The 15,223-nt window shown below is 34.4% G+C and overlaps 1 pseudogene; it reads left to right on the plus strand.

Annotated features, from left to right (window-relative positions):
- Window positions 1-8,285: 8,285 nt before the first annotated feature.
- Window positions 8,286-13,085, plus strand: LOC120118759 (annotated as a pseudogene).
- The last annotated feature ends 2,138 nt before the right edge of the window (window positions 13,086-15,223 follow it).

Raw genomic sequence — 15,223 nt, forward strand, 5'->3', positions numbered from 1 at the left:
AAGATTCCTAGCTTCTTCCAACGTAAGGCCTGTGATGAGAGGTCAAGATTGGTATTTGTCAGTCTGAACAATGCTTTGAGCATCTCCTTCAATGATGATCGATTCCCCCCGTCTCAACAGCTAGATTAATACAAAGGCTCGGGCTTCTACAGATTTAGCGCCAACAAGATTTGTTAATCCTCTCGCATGGCCACCAACGACGAGGCAGTGATGATCACTAGCAACTATTCCAATGGCTACAGCTCTCGAAGTTCATACCAAACACCATCCAGTTTATTTTTAGACTGTCGTACGATGGGCGCTTCTAACAGATTCTTTCAGGAGCTTTATAGCATGTTTTATTTACAATGATTGAAGATCGGAAAGAATGAGCTTACATAGTCGTTGATCAATGAGCTTACATAGTCGTTGATCACTTTAGGCGGCAATAAAGTTTCTTCATGCTTTAGCTTGTTTCTTCCATTCCATATATTCCAAAGTAGGGCAAGTAACAAAGCAAAATGTTCTTCATCTATAAACTCCAGAATATAATTAAGCCAATCTTTGCATGTGAGATAGAGGGGTTGAAAATTCTGTTATCCCAATGAGTGAAGGCGAGAACTTCTCTGGTATGGGGGCAATCGTAGAGCGTGGATACAGTTTCTTCAGCAGTACCGCACAATTACATATGCCATTACTAAGTTTAAACATGAAGTTTTGAACCAATAGGGATGCTTCATGAAAGATATGCCAGCCAAAGATTTTATATTTGGAAATACTGGATCTGACGCCAGAACTTACCATAGCTTGGATGGTTCTTTCCATATTTAAACTGTTTAGCAACCAATGGTAAGCAGATTTCGTTGAGTAGATGAGGAATGATGACTCCAAATCCTTATCGTGCGATACTGGAGCGATTGGCCAGTAAGAATCTCATTACCATTCGTGGTGGAAAACACGGGAGACTTTAAAAGCATCCACTCATGCTACCAGGGATCATGAATTTCCGCATTCAGTAGGATGATAGAACTATCAGTCTCAAGAGTTATCAAAAACAATTTTGAAGATCCACCCAGTTGTCAATGTGGATTTTTGCTTTTCTTTCAATACTGATCCTCCAGAAGAAGCCCTGCTTAAGGGCTTCTTAGCTTCGAAGATGCTTGACTAATCATAAGATCCACGTTTAGAAAGTTTTCGTCCAGGATGTCACAATCATAAAAGTATTTTGCTGCCAGGATTTTTATCAGAGGGTATTTCATGGTGAAGCAGCCTCCAGACTGTTACGGAATACGGTTATCAGATAGAGTAAAACCGCAACTGATAATTTGAGAAAATAAAAATGAAGATAAAGAAGACAATTTTACGTGGAAATCCCCTAAATAACATAGGATAAAAACCACGGGCAAAGATAGAAGAATTTCACTATGAGAAAATAGGAATTACAACTTCTCTCGATCTACAAGGGAGAAAACATTGACAATTCTTCTTGATAAAAAGGAGGAAAACAACTCTCAAGAAACTCTCTAAATTCTCTAGTATTGTGAGAAAGCTAGAATGATTTGGGATGGTTTTGAAGCTAAAGGGTTAGAATATTTATAGTTGAAGCTTAGGACTAATTTGTAAATACTCTAAAGTATAATGACTAAATGTGCAATACCATTGCTAATTTTCAACATAAAACCAACCCTTTTTGACAATTCCATTCGGTGCATTAATTGCACCGAAAAATGACTTGACTTTCAACAATCTCCACTGAAGATTTGATTGTAACAATCATATCTTCACACCATCTTTCTACCTTGTATCATCATGTTGCTTACATCTCTGACAGGCCACAAGAGGATCGACACAGGTAAATTTATCAGCATGATTGCCTTTGTCATGAAATTGCTATGTTATTGGTATGGATCTTCTGCATATCTACCGTCCTTCTTCCACCTTTTTACGAATGAAATGGTACTAAACGTATGTGCTTTGTCCTTGAATTAAATGATGGATCCTGCTAGATGTATGGCGCTTTGACTGTCACAAAACAGAGAGATACTCTTGATGTGCCCAAGCTCCTCCAATAACATCTTAACAAATTGCTTCTTTACTAGCTTGTGTAACTGCTACATATTCTGCCTCTATTGTGGAGTAGCCACAACTGACTGCAATTTGAAACCCAATTTACAGCTCCATCAACAAATTTGAAACACATATCATGTAGTAGATTTGCTTTTATCCAAATCCCTGTATAGTCAGAATAAACATACTATTGATAAGTAAATTTGATCCTCCGTAACAAATGCAACATTTGAGGTCCCTTGATGTATCTCAAGATCCTTTTACTATTTCCAATGCTCTTTGTCTGGATTTACCATGTATCGACTAACCACTCCCACTGCTTGTGGAATGTCTGGTCTTGTACATATCATATCGAACATTAAACTTCCCACTGCCGATGCTACGACACTCGAGATATCTCCATCCTCTTCTTCATTGCTAGGACTCATACTGGATGATAATTTGAAGTTAATAGGAACAGGGGCAGAAATTGGCTTACAATCTTGCATGTTGAATCGAGAAAAGATTTTCTTCAAGTAATTCTTTTATGAAAGCCAAATCTTCCTATTACTTTTCTCAGTGAATTTGCATCCCTAGATTCTTGTTTGCTGATCCCAAGTCCTTTATTTCAAATTCCCTAGCCAGTTGTGCCTTCAATTCTTCAATATGATCTTTGTTGGGTCCTGCAACCAACATGTCATCCACATACAACAGTAATATAACAAAATCGTTATCACCAAACCTCTTGAAATAAGCAAAAGAGTCTGTATTAAGTCTGTTGTATCCAAGACACATAATGAATGAATCAAGTCTCTTATACCAACACCTCGAAGCCTGCTTTAGACCGTACGGAGATTTGTTCAACCTGCAACCAAGTTTTTCTTTTTTTTTCTTCAAAACCTTCAGGCTGGAGCATGTAAATCTCTTCTTCAAGATTTCCATGAAGAAAAGTGTCACGGTTGAGAGAGAGGAGGAGAAGCACGAAGCGAAGGGCATTGGGGATTCAGAAAATGAATTAGGGATTGAGAAATGCGAATTGGGAATTAAAACACGAAATAGCCAGGTGATTATCTTACCAGATGAAAGGGAGCAGGCCAGAGGGATACGAAGCATGCTGGAGCGGCCCAAATGAGACGACCAATACCTGCTGAGAGAGGAAATGACACAAAACGATTCTGTTAGTAATCTGTTAGAGCATATGACAGCTGGCAGAAATTAGATTATGCGTACTACATTGTAACTAAATAAAATACCTGCTTGTAGTCATCTTTTTCTTATTAAATGAATGAATGAATTCTCAGCATTCTTGAATCCCTTTTCTTCTCTTCTTTAATCTCAATTCTATCCAATCTTCGTCTAATTTTCTTCTCTAATCTCCTAGGGTCATAACAATAAGTTGTTTTAACATCTAGCTGCTCTAGATGTAAGTTTAATGTAGTACACATTGCCAAAACTACTCGAACTGTTGTTAGTCGAACCACAGGAGAAAATATTTCATTGAAATCAGTACCTTCTTTTTAGCATATCCTTTGACCACCAGTCTTGCACGATACCTCTCCACTTGATCGTCACCATTTCGCTTGATTTTAAAGACCCATTTGTTACCAATTTGCTTCCTTCCTTGTGGTAGTGGCACAAGGTCCCATGTATTACTTTTATGAAGGGCTTCAATTTCTTCTTGCATCGCCATCATCCACAGTGAAACATCTGAGCTGTTTATTGCCTCCTGGTATGTTGATGGCTCACCGTCCTCTATTAAAAGGCAATATGCAATATTACTTTCTATAACATAATCTGAGTGCCAATCGGGACGTCTTCTCACACGATTTGATTGACGAGTTGTTGGAGCTTCAGAACTCTCTGGTTCTTGTTCATCATGTAATGGTTCTGCTTCAGAAGAATCTCCTTGTTCAGCCTTTTTTTCCACATATATCTGCGTAGTCTCTAACTTTTTAGTACTATCATCGTCTTCTTTTCTTTTTATTTATCTTCTACAAAGATAACATCCCTGTTGATGATCACTTTACGGGCAGTGGGATCCCACAACCGATACCCCTTTACACCACCAATATACCCCAATAATTTGCATTTCCTGATTTTGGATCCAACTTTGAAATTTCTTGGGAGTTGTACATCACGTACACAATTCTTCCAAATACGTGGAGGTTTGAATAATCAGCTGGTTTACCAGTGCACATCTCTATTGGTGTCTTCAGTACTATTGCTGTTGATGAAGCTCGGTTTACCAAATAACAGGAGGTATTAATTGTTTTTGCCCAAAATGATTTTTCTAGGCATGCAGCTCTCAACATTGCTCTTGTTCTTTCTAACAAGGTTTTGTTCATCATATCTGCCACTCCATTTTGTTGAGGAGTGTTCGCCACTGTGAACTGTCTTTTGATGCCTTCTTTCCTGCAAAAGTTATCAAATTCTTCACTTGTGTATTCTCCTTCATTATCTGTTTTGAAACACTTGATCTTATTTTCAAAATCAAGTTCCACCCGCGCTTTGAAGTTTTTGAAAGTTGAAAACACGTCTGAATTCTTCTTAATAGGGTATACCCAACATCTCCTGGAGTAGTCATCAATAAATGAGACAAAGTATTTTGCTCCACCTAGGGAGGTAACTGGTGCTTGTCATACGTCAGAATGAACCAATTCTAGAACACTTTTGCCTCTAGAATTTGACGTGTTGAATTTTAATTGGTGCTGCTTACTTGTTATGCAATGCTCACACAAAGTAAGTGATACCTTTGTTAAGTCTAGAAGTAGCTTTTGCTTCACAAGGACTTTCATTTCTTGTTCTGACATGTGTCCAAGTTTCTGATGCCATAGTATTGCAGAATCTGAACTACATGAGGCAACAGAGACTTCTGCTTCTAGCAAAGTTTCTCCCTTCAGCATGTACAAGTTTGCTGTTATCTTTTCTCCTTTCATCACCACAAGCACTCCAGGAACACTTTTATGATTCCTTTTCGTGTTTCAATCTTGCTTAAATTATTATCTAACAATCCGTAGGATAATAAATTTTTCTTCAGGCCTTTCACGTGCCACACGTCTCGAACAACTTTAATTATTCCATCATATATCTTCAATTTGATGGTTCTCACGCCAATGATCTATAAGGCATGATCATTGCAACTATACAGATCCTCCTGAGACATGTTCATAATGATGAAACCATTTTCTTCTTGAGGTCATGTGATATGTTGCTCTTGAATCAATGAGCCATATATCTGTAAATATTTTTCTGCCTTCCATGGTGGTTGACGCTTCACAATATAGAGCATCTCCATCATCTGAAGCGTTTACGGTATTGCCTTGTGGATTGGAGTTTTTATTTAGACTCCAACAATCATTCTTCAAGTGACCATTCTTTCCACAGTTGTAGCACTTTAAATTCTTCTTGCTTCTCGACTTTGATCTACCATGTTTGCGAATGTTGCTTTGGTCACGTTCTGTTGATCTCCCTCTCATCGTTGACAATGCTTCTACTTGTTGCAGATTTACTTGTATGTCTTCCTTGTTCTTGCACCGATTTTCTTCTTGTAGAACAGCAGCTGCAACGTCATCGAAGACTAGACTGGTGACATTACTGTTTGTCAAGTTGATGATGAGTTGATCATACAAATCATGTAGAATTTGAAGTAGAAGTTCAACACGTTCTTGTTCTCCTATTGTACATCTTAGGGATGTAAGCTGAGAAAATAAGTGTTCAGCGTGTTTAAGTGCTCCGTCACTGAAGTAGATTCCGGCATTCGAAGAGTGTACAATTTCCTCTTAAGAAAATTTTATTGTGCAACGATGTGGCCTCATACAATTTGGTGAGATGATCCCATATCTCTTTAGATGTCTTTTTCTCCTCGATGCTTGACAATACTTCATCTGCTAATGTTAGATGAAAGTTTGCCATAACATTCTCGTCCATTTCGATCCATTTGTTGTCATCTGTGAAGTCTACCGGCCTTTCACTGATTGCTGCTTGACAACTGTCTTTCCTCAGGATGACTTTCATCTTCAATTTCCACAAAGAGAAATTTCTCCCATTGAACTTTTCAATATCAAATTTCGTTGTCATAACTTCTATTACTGATAGCTCCCACTATTTCACTATCGTGAATAGTTCTCTGGAACCTTCAAAGAATGAGTAATAACTTCTTACTTCTTATGTTGGAGGATCCACCTTTTGGTGGCAACCACAAAGACAATAAGTAGATATTACACACTCTAATCTGGCTCTGATATCAATTGTTGCGAATACGGCTATCAGATAGAGCAAAATCGCAACTGATAATTGAGAAAATAAAAATGAAGATAAAGAAGACAAATTTTACGTGGAAACCCCCTAAATAATATAGGGTAAAAACCACAAGCAAAGGTAGAAGAATTTCACTATGAGAAAATAGGAATTACAATTTCTCTCGATCTACCAAGGAGAAAACATTGACAATTCTCTTTTGATAAAAAGGAAAAAACAACTCTCAAGAAATTATCTAAATTCTCTAGTATTGGGAGAAAGCTAGAATGATTTGGGATGGTTTTGAAGCTAAATGAGTTAGGGTATTTATAATTGAAGCTTAAAGACTAATCTCGTAAATACCCTAAAGTATAATTACTAAATATGCAATTTTACCATTGCTAATTTTCAACATAAAACCAACCATTTTTGACAATTTCCAATCAGTGCATTAAGTGCACCGAGAATGGTTTGACTTTCAACACAACCTTGTTTCCCAACTAGAGCTTTGTTGAAAAGGTGAAGATCCCTAAAATCAATACCTCATTTTCACTTAAGACAACAAATTTTTTATCAGGACACGTCTGCCCATCCCATTTCATTCGCCCTACCAGACCACCAAAAAGATCGAATTATTGATGTAACGTTGGTAAGTATGCCATTAAGGAGGAGGTAACAAGACATGATGTAGGTGGTGATGGCTTGTGCAACGGTTTCGATGAACACTTCTCGGCCTCCGTAAGATAATAAGTTTTTAGTCCAGCTTCTAACAGAAACTCTCTTAGAGACTCTATCTCGGAGTAAATCACAGGCATTAGTTTTATTTTTGTATATCATAAGAGGGACGCTAAGGTAATTATTGAAGGGCTGGGCAATGTGGGCTCCAATAATATTGGAGATAGAATCCTTAAAATTGATTTATAATCTTTCTAAAAAAATTTAATATATGTAATTGTTTTTCAAAATTTTACAGTATAATTATAATTCAAACACTAAAATTAATTCCTTAAACTTTATGTTTCATTTAAAGGGACAATTTTTAAAATTTTATGTTTAATCCTACACTTTTATTTCTTTATAATTGATCCTAAAATTGTTAAAAAAAGGTAAAGTCATCTTCAACCGTTGATAATTTTATCGACTATTATAACTTTCTTCATATTTCACTAAATGCTTGTTCATAATCCATATTTCTCATTTTTTTTTTTCATTCACAATATATTCCTAAGTTTACTTATGGATGCACGACTAATTTCTTGATATAGTATCCATTTTATATTATTTTATTAAATTGACACTTAAATAATATTATTATCTAATAGATTCGTGTTCGTGAAAATATGTGTCTTTGACACACGCATCATATACTCTATTTTTTGAATAAAATTTTTATTGTTTTTAAGTTTTTATCCATTTTTCTTATTTTTTTTGTTTTGCTAATGAATGCCGTAAACATGAGAGGACCATACGAAAAACTTATCATCTCGATAAAGGTGTGCTCTATAAAACATGCATTTTAAAAAGTATATTTATGTAATTTTTTTTTTGGAAAATCAAATTTATTTATCTAAAGAAGCAACTAACTTTTACAAAAAACTATTACAACCAGTTATATAAGCCCCCAATCAACACAGAATTACCTATTTACATTATCCGCTCTATTCATTCTATGCCTATACAATTTAATCGAAATTTCTTTAGTAAAAGAATAATATTTTGATCAATAATATTATTTTTATATTATTTTAGTAAATTAATATAAAAGGCTATTATTTTTAGAATATTACCAAGATGCACATTATATATATATATATATATATATATATATATATATATATATATATATATATATGGGTATAAATAGCTTATAGATAATAATAATAATTAAATTTTATTTACTTTTAATTATAAAAAATAAAAATATAAAAGCAAACATGCCTGAAAATAGAGCGACGACGTTTTAGATACCAAAATAATATGAACATCTTTGGTGGTGAGTCGCATCTTCCGTCCAATACGTCTCAGCTGAGCCTGTGTTACGCTTTTCTTTCAAACATAAACAAAAGTCAAAAAAAAAAAAAATTCTTCATTTTTGTTCCACATAGATTTTCTTATCAACCAAACACGAAATTTTCCTTTACGTTTTACTTTTCTTCTTAGTGATTTAGATTTGCGATTCCTTTGATGTTGAAGGGGAATATTTTAATTAGATTGTTGTGACGATGTCCAAAAAAGCAATCAGCTGCGCTATTTGCGACAATTCAAATCGCGCTTCCATTTGCGCTGTTTGCGTCAATTTCAGGTATATAGTATATATTTAATCATCGGTTAAAAGTTGTTAAATTTGTTTTTTTTTTGTTCTGATGAACTTTTCCTTGCAGATTAAATGAATATAATTCTTTGTTAAAATCATTAAAAAGCCGTCGTGATTTCTTATATTCAAAACTAACCGAAGTGCTTGCCGCAAAGGTTTGATTTCTTTCACTTAATTTGAAATTAGTTTCTTAATACTTTTTTCGAGTTTTGTTTAATTTTGATATGTGTTATTGTCAGGGGAAAACCGATGATCAGTTTAATTGGAAAATTCGTCAAAACGAGAAGCTAACTTACTTGAAAGAGAAGCGTCTTCGTAGTAAAGAACAATTAGCGATAGGTTTTGATGCTTTCCTTGTAGTTTTTTTTTTGGCTCATGTTTTATTCATCAGGCGTATGCTAAACGATGCTTTTTTTATAGGGAAGACTAAGATTGAGAGAATGTCTCATGACTTAAAGGTTAATTATGGAGTGCTTGATTCTGCTCGAGCCACGGTATTAATTCTGTTCCATTTTGGTTTCTTGGGAAGAATTGCAAGTTGTGTGAACATTAACTATAGGAATTATGCTTTTTCTCTCTGCAGCTGGAAAAGAATCGTGTAGAACAGATTGAGAAGTTCTATCCCAATCTTATTTGCACACAAAGCTTGGGGCATGTAAGGACTCCCTGTTTTTGACATTTTGCTTCTTCTTTTTCTCTCTCGTTATTAGAATGTCTTCTATTTTATCTGAATGCTGTGACCTAAGACATTTTCTGTGTTGCAGATGGCAATTACCTCGGAATGTCTACATAAGCAGTCTGTGGTCATAAAACAGATATGCAAATTGTTTCCGCAACGCCGGGTAATTGCTTCTATGTTTAATTTTGTTTTGGTTCCTGTCATTGACTGGTGGTTGACTAGTAAGTGTGCCTAATATGCTTCTTCTAGATATGAGCCTTGTCTTGATGATTTTGATTGATCCTGCATTTTACAGAGATTAATCAAAACCAAAAATCTTGAGTGATTTTTTGTGTTTACAATTATTTAAAGATTCAGCAAATGCAGTTAAGATGAGGATATTTACCCCGGACTTGTTCATATCCCCTTCCTCTCAGCTTTTCTGTTCTAGCTACTGACTCTCTCCTAGGTTAAAGATTTTGCTTGTAAGTAAGCTGAATTTTTTCTACTCTCGTAGGTAAATTTAGAGGGGGAAAGAAAAGACGGATCCATTGGTCAGTATGACCTTATTTGCAATGCTCGCTTACCTAGAGGGCTTGATCCCCATTCTGTTCCATCAGAGGAGCTTGCTGCTTCATTAGGGTAAATTTTTTTCTTGTTTGCATAAGGCTATATGACAAATCTAATTCTTCTACATTTATTTTTACCTCATATTGGATAATATGACCCCTTTACTCATTTTTGAATCTTCTTCGTTTCTAAAGTCTTTGATGAGCATGAATGTCCAGTTTTTGACACATAATCCACTTAAATTCAGGTACATGGTGCAACTCCTTAATCTTGTTATTCATAACCTGGCTGTTCCTGCACTTCATAACTCAGGTTTTGCGGTAAGAGCTAGAAATTGATTACACTTGTATGCTAAGTCTAAGAATTTATTGACTCTTCTGGTATTGGATTTCTTTATATAATGCACATCCACACACAGAAGAACATATATGCATATAGTTTTTCAGTTATTTGGATGTCCTGTGGGTAATCGATAAGTGATCTAAAGCTGTAAATCATTACGGGTCATTACCAAAGAAAATTCTTTTATCATAGACTTAGTAAAGAATAGCTGATGCTTATAATGTATTTTCTTACGCCTTTTTTAGATATTTTTAATGTTTGATATGTAGTTCCTTCGTCACAAGTTCTACTGAAATATGTCTTCGTTTTTATTTGTATGAGTTTCATCTTTAAATTTTATTGATTTCTATGTAAAAAAAAAGTAATTTGAATTCCATTTTTCTACAACCTTTCTGGTTTCTAGAATGCCTATAAAAAATTCAAAGCAATTGATTTTTATAAATAGCATTGTGTTGATTTGTTCTTCCTTCAAATCAATTCTGGTTTTAAAAGTGGTAGATATTTTTCCGATGGTATTTTTTCCTCTTATTTTTCTTTAAATTTGCTGGTGTTCCATTTTTTGGTTCTGGTGGTGAGAAATGTGTACTGACAATAATTATTTCAAAACATACCCCCTTTTTGAAGTTCTTCCGTTTCATGTTGGAGGATATTGGTTTCTATAATGATAAGCACAACCAAATCGAGCATCTGTGAGATCTATTTTATTCATTGTTATACTCATCATGTTATAGTTACACTCAGGGGTCTTGCTCACGAATATGGCAACGGGATTCTTATTGGGATGCACGCCCTTCTTCTCGAAGGTATCTCACCTGAAATGTTATTCAACATGGTTGACTAAGGTTTATCTCTTCTGTGATTGAATATGTTTGTTTATTTGTAGCAATGAGTATCCACTTTTTATACCTCGCCAAAATTATTGCTCTGCTGGTGGGGATAATTCATGGACAGATAGAAGCTCTAGTAATTTGGTGTTGCTTCAATTGATTCTGAGAGAAAATTCCATCTGGATTCATCTGAAAGTAGTAGCTTCAATCATTCTTCTGCTTCTGCCCACACTGCTGAAACACACAAGGACTTGCAGAAAGGGTTATCTCTTCTGAAGAAAAGTGTGGCATGCATAACCGCTTACTGCCACAACTCACTCTGTTTAGATGTTCCTGCTGAGGCATCTACCTTTGTAGCATTTTCTAAATTATTGGCCACACTATCTTCAACCAAGGAAGTTCGATCTGTCTTTTCGTTGAAAATGGCCTGTACGAGGTACAGTCTCGTTTCTTGCCATCTATTTCTGATATATGAGCTCAAGTTATGCTTTTTTGGGGGAAAGTAAGTATAAAAACAACTTTGGTAACCTCAAATAAGACATAGGAAGAATGAAATTATGCAATTATCTTTCAGAGGATAGTTTTTAAGTTTTAAATTGGATTCTCTACATAGAATAAATATTGAGAAAATTATAGCCAAGGTTGAATTCATGAATTGAGTTGTTTTTGATTGTTACAATTAACAGTCACGTGAGGAGTTTTGGTGTCTCAAACCTAATTACTGTGCTTTTTATAGTATCCCGTTGATTTTAAGATTCACCGTAGTCCCATTTTTAACTTGCTGCAAGTGAATAAATGGTCTGGAATTCTTCTTTTGGGTAGGATATGATTCTATTCTTTTCCCTTCTAGTTTCATATAATTCAGTTTGTTTTTCTTTTTAGCTCTTTCATTTATCGAGCTTACTTTCTTCTTATAGTTTAATTTTCACCCATTGTTATTTGTTTCATCTTTGTCAGAGTAGAAAGTGTCTTCTTGACAATCAAGTGTGAAGGAAAGACTTTGAAAATTACCTGTTTTGAGTTTCCTATACCTTAGAGGGAACTGAGGTTGAAATGACCTTATCATTTATGCTTTTCTAATGTTCTGGCTCAACCTACCTTAAGGAAATATTGGCCTGATGACGATGGCAAGAATTGTTATTTTCCATTTTGTGTTTTTTATACACGGTCAAAATGCACATACTAATTACTATTTTGTATTTTACAGCTGGTGGTTGTTCTTATCTTTCTTATTTCAGGTCAGGCAAGCAAGTTCAACATCTTAACAAATCTGTATGGAATGTGAATTCTGCTATGTCATCAAGCACATTATTGGAGAGTGCACACATGCTTCCTTTGACGGTATAATATTTCCATTGACTTTGTTTTAGCAACTTCTTGAAATTTCATTTTGCTGATTTTTCTGATTACTATTAATAACGTATATGGTTTTTTAACGATATGCACCTATAATATGTGTATGGTTTTTGAACAACATGCAGCTATATATATATATATATATTGAATTTATGTACTACACATATTTATGCTTTTCTTATATGTTATTCGGACTCAAGTATGAGTCTCAGATGCAGATGTCTGTATCCCCATAATCATGTCTGTATCCCCATAATCTTGTCTGTATATGCTGCGGACATAGATACTTAAAGAAACATGAAGAGTCCAAGCTTTTTCATTATTGCCTCTGCTGAGAAATTCTAATAAACTTGATGGTGCGATTGGTTTTGGACTTTTGACTTGGATGCTTCACCATTTGAAGAAATTATTTTGATTTCGTTCCATGATGATGGTGCAGAAAAATTTCTCTGATAATAACCTTGGCAGTTCAGCTCCCAGTTTCCTTTTTGCAACTGAGATGTCTGATTCTAGGAAGAACGAAAATCCAATTGATGAATGGGATCTCGTGGAACATCCAAAATTTCCCCCTCCACCATCGGAAACCGAGGATGTCGAGCATTGGACTCGAGCCATGTTCATTGATGCCACAAAGCGATGACCGGTGCATGCGAGTGACACATTGCATATGTCATCTTCTAGTTAAAAGTCTCAAGTGAGGATATTATTAGCATTATGCATCTTAGGAAAATGTTTATTTCTCAACTGATAGCTTCAAACAAGAACAAAATCATGGTGTTCACGTCCGAGCATGTGGGTGTTGAACATAAATACTCGAGTTGAGCTCACATAGTCCTCTCCATCTATGGATGTTAACCTATAGCTTTTTTAACATGTGAATTCCTTGTTGGTTTGAATTTGTAGAGATGGAGGATTGGCAACTGACATCTTTAATGCTTGGCCTTTGACATGTAAATAGAAATGATTTATTTATTTTCTTCACTCATAATTTGTTTGAAGCTTGTTTCTTCCTATTTTCAATGGAAAAAGAAATTGTTAGGAAATAATCGTTTAAGATTCAGTTGTTAATTGCTTACTCATATCTGTTATGTTTATTCTGTATTTAATTTTAGTTTTAACATAATTTTTCAATTTATATTTTCTTTAGTATTTAAAAAAAAAAAATTATTTTTATGTAATATCGGAATTAAAAAATGCTTAAATCGAGTAACACATGATTTCAGGATTAATCATCTCAATGCTTAATCCATAGCTCTCAACGGTCTTCTTATCCAATATCCAAATATCCCATGCAACTGGGCAGTGTTGTCGTTTCTATTTTCTTTATTGCCCTTTATCCCAGTATTCCAATTTTAATTAGGGTTAACTATTTTAAATATCACCAATCTTTAAGCGCTGACTCGTTTATACTACCAACGTTTTAATTTTGTCAATTTTAACACTAACGTTTACTTTTAAGTGCAATTATATCACTCAGTCGTTAATGATTTAACGGTACAATGACATGACAGTTTCACGCCATGATGGGGCTGACGTGGATGCCTCACCAAAACGATGTCGTTTTGACACAACTAATTTAGTCTTCAATACATACAAAACGACGTCGTTTTGGTTGAAAAAAATTATTGAATTATTGTGGTTGAGGGGATTTGGAACCTAGACCCATGGAAATAGATTTTAATGCTTAACCGTTGGGCTACCTTGATTTGTAATTTAAAGATGTACATCAAAACTCTAATAAGAACAAATTAGGAAGTTCTGCTATGCGGCGGTTAAAAAACAGCTAAAAAAATGGTGTGACCGGTTAAAATTTAGACCGGTTATGTTATATCATTTAACCAGAAATATTATCAAGTACAATAACATATTAGGTAGCGCTTATATAATATAATAGGTAGCGCTTATATAATAAAATAGGCATTTAACCGGAAATATTATCATATATAATAACATATTAGGTAGCGCTTATATAATGTAATACATATCACTTATATTTACCTATTTTCTAACTAAACCAGTATATTTATATATGTAACATTGCAAATTTACCTATTACATTATAATTATAAGTTTCGATGTTTTTGAGATCGATACAATTTTAAATGTATCGACACTTTATGCGTGCACCTCGTTGGGCATTCATTCTGGAAAAAAAGTATCGACACAAACTTAAAAAGTGTCGATACATTATGTAGACCTATTTTCTCATAAAACCGGTATATTTCTACTGGGTACATTGTAAATTTACCTATTACATTGTAATTATCGGTTTTGATGTTTTTGGGATCGATACTTTTAATAAATGTATCGACACTTTATGCGTGCACCTCGTTTGGCATTCATTTTGGACAAAATGTATCGACACAAATTGAAAAAAGTGTCGATACATTCTGTTGACATATTCTCTCATAAAACCGGTATATTTATACCGGTTACATTGTAAATTTACCTATTACATTATAATTATCGGTTTCGATATTTTTGGGATCGATACTTTTAATAAATGTATCGACACATATATTTATCTATTCTCTCATTAAACCGATAAATTTTACCTATTACTTTATAATAATTGGCTACGATGTTTTGAGGATTGATACTTACAATAAATGTATCGACACTGTTTTGGAAACTTTATGTTTGAGAACCATATACTGGACAAAATGTTAGAAACAAATCTTTGTGTTTACGAATTTTGTCATTAAAAAAAGTCTTTTTTTACCACCTACATTGTAAATTTACCTATTACTTTAAAGTTATTGAATTTTGTAGTTATTGTACATACCTAAATATGTCCTGCGAATTTAATGTTGTACCCATCCTTCAACTACCACTACCGATACCACATCCTATTGAAAGCACGACTGAAACATGTTGTTCAATGAACCGTTACTT

This window comes from Hibiscus syriacus, unplaced genomic scaffold (genome assembly GCF_006381635.1).
Source record: "Hibiscus syriacus cultivar Baekdansim isolate YM2019G1 unplaced genomic scaffold, ASM638163v2 tig00110328_pilon, whole genome shotgun sequence".
In the NCBI taxonomy this organism is placed as follows: Eukaryota; Viridiplantae; Streptophyta; class Magnoliopsida; order Malvales; family Malvaceae; genus Hibiscus; species Hibiscus syriacus.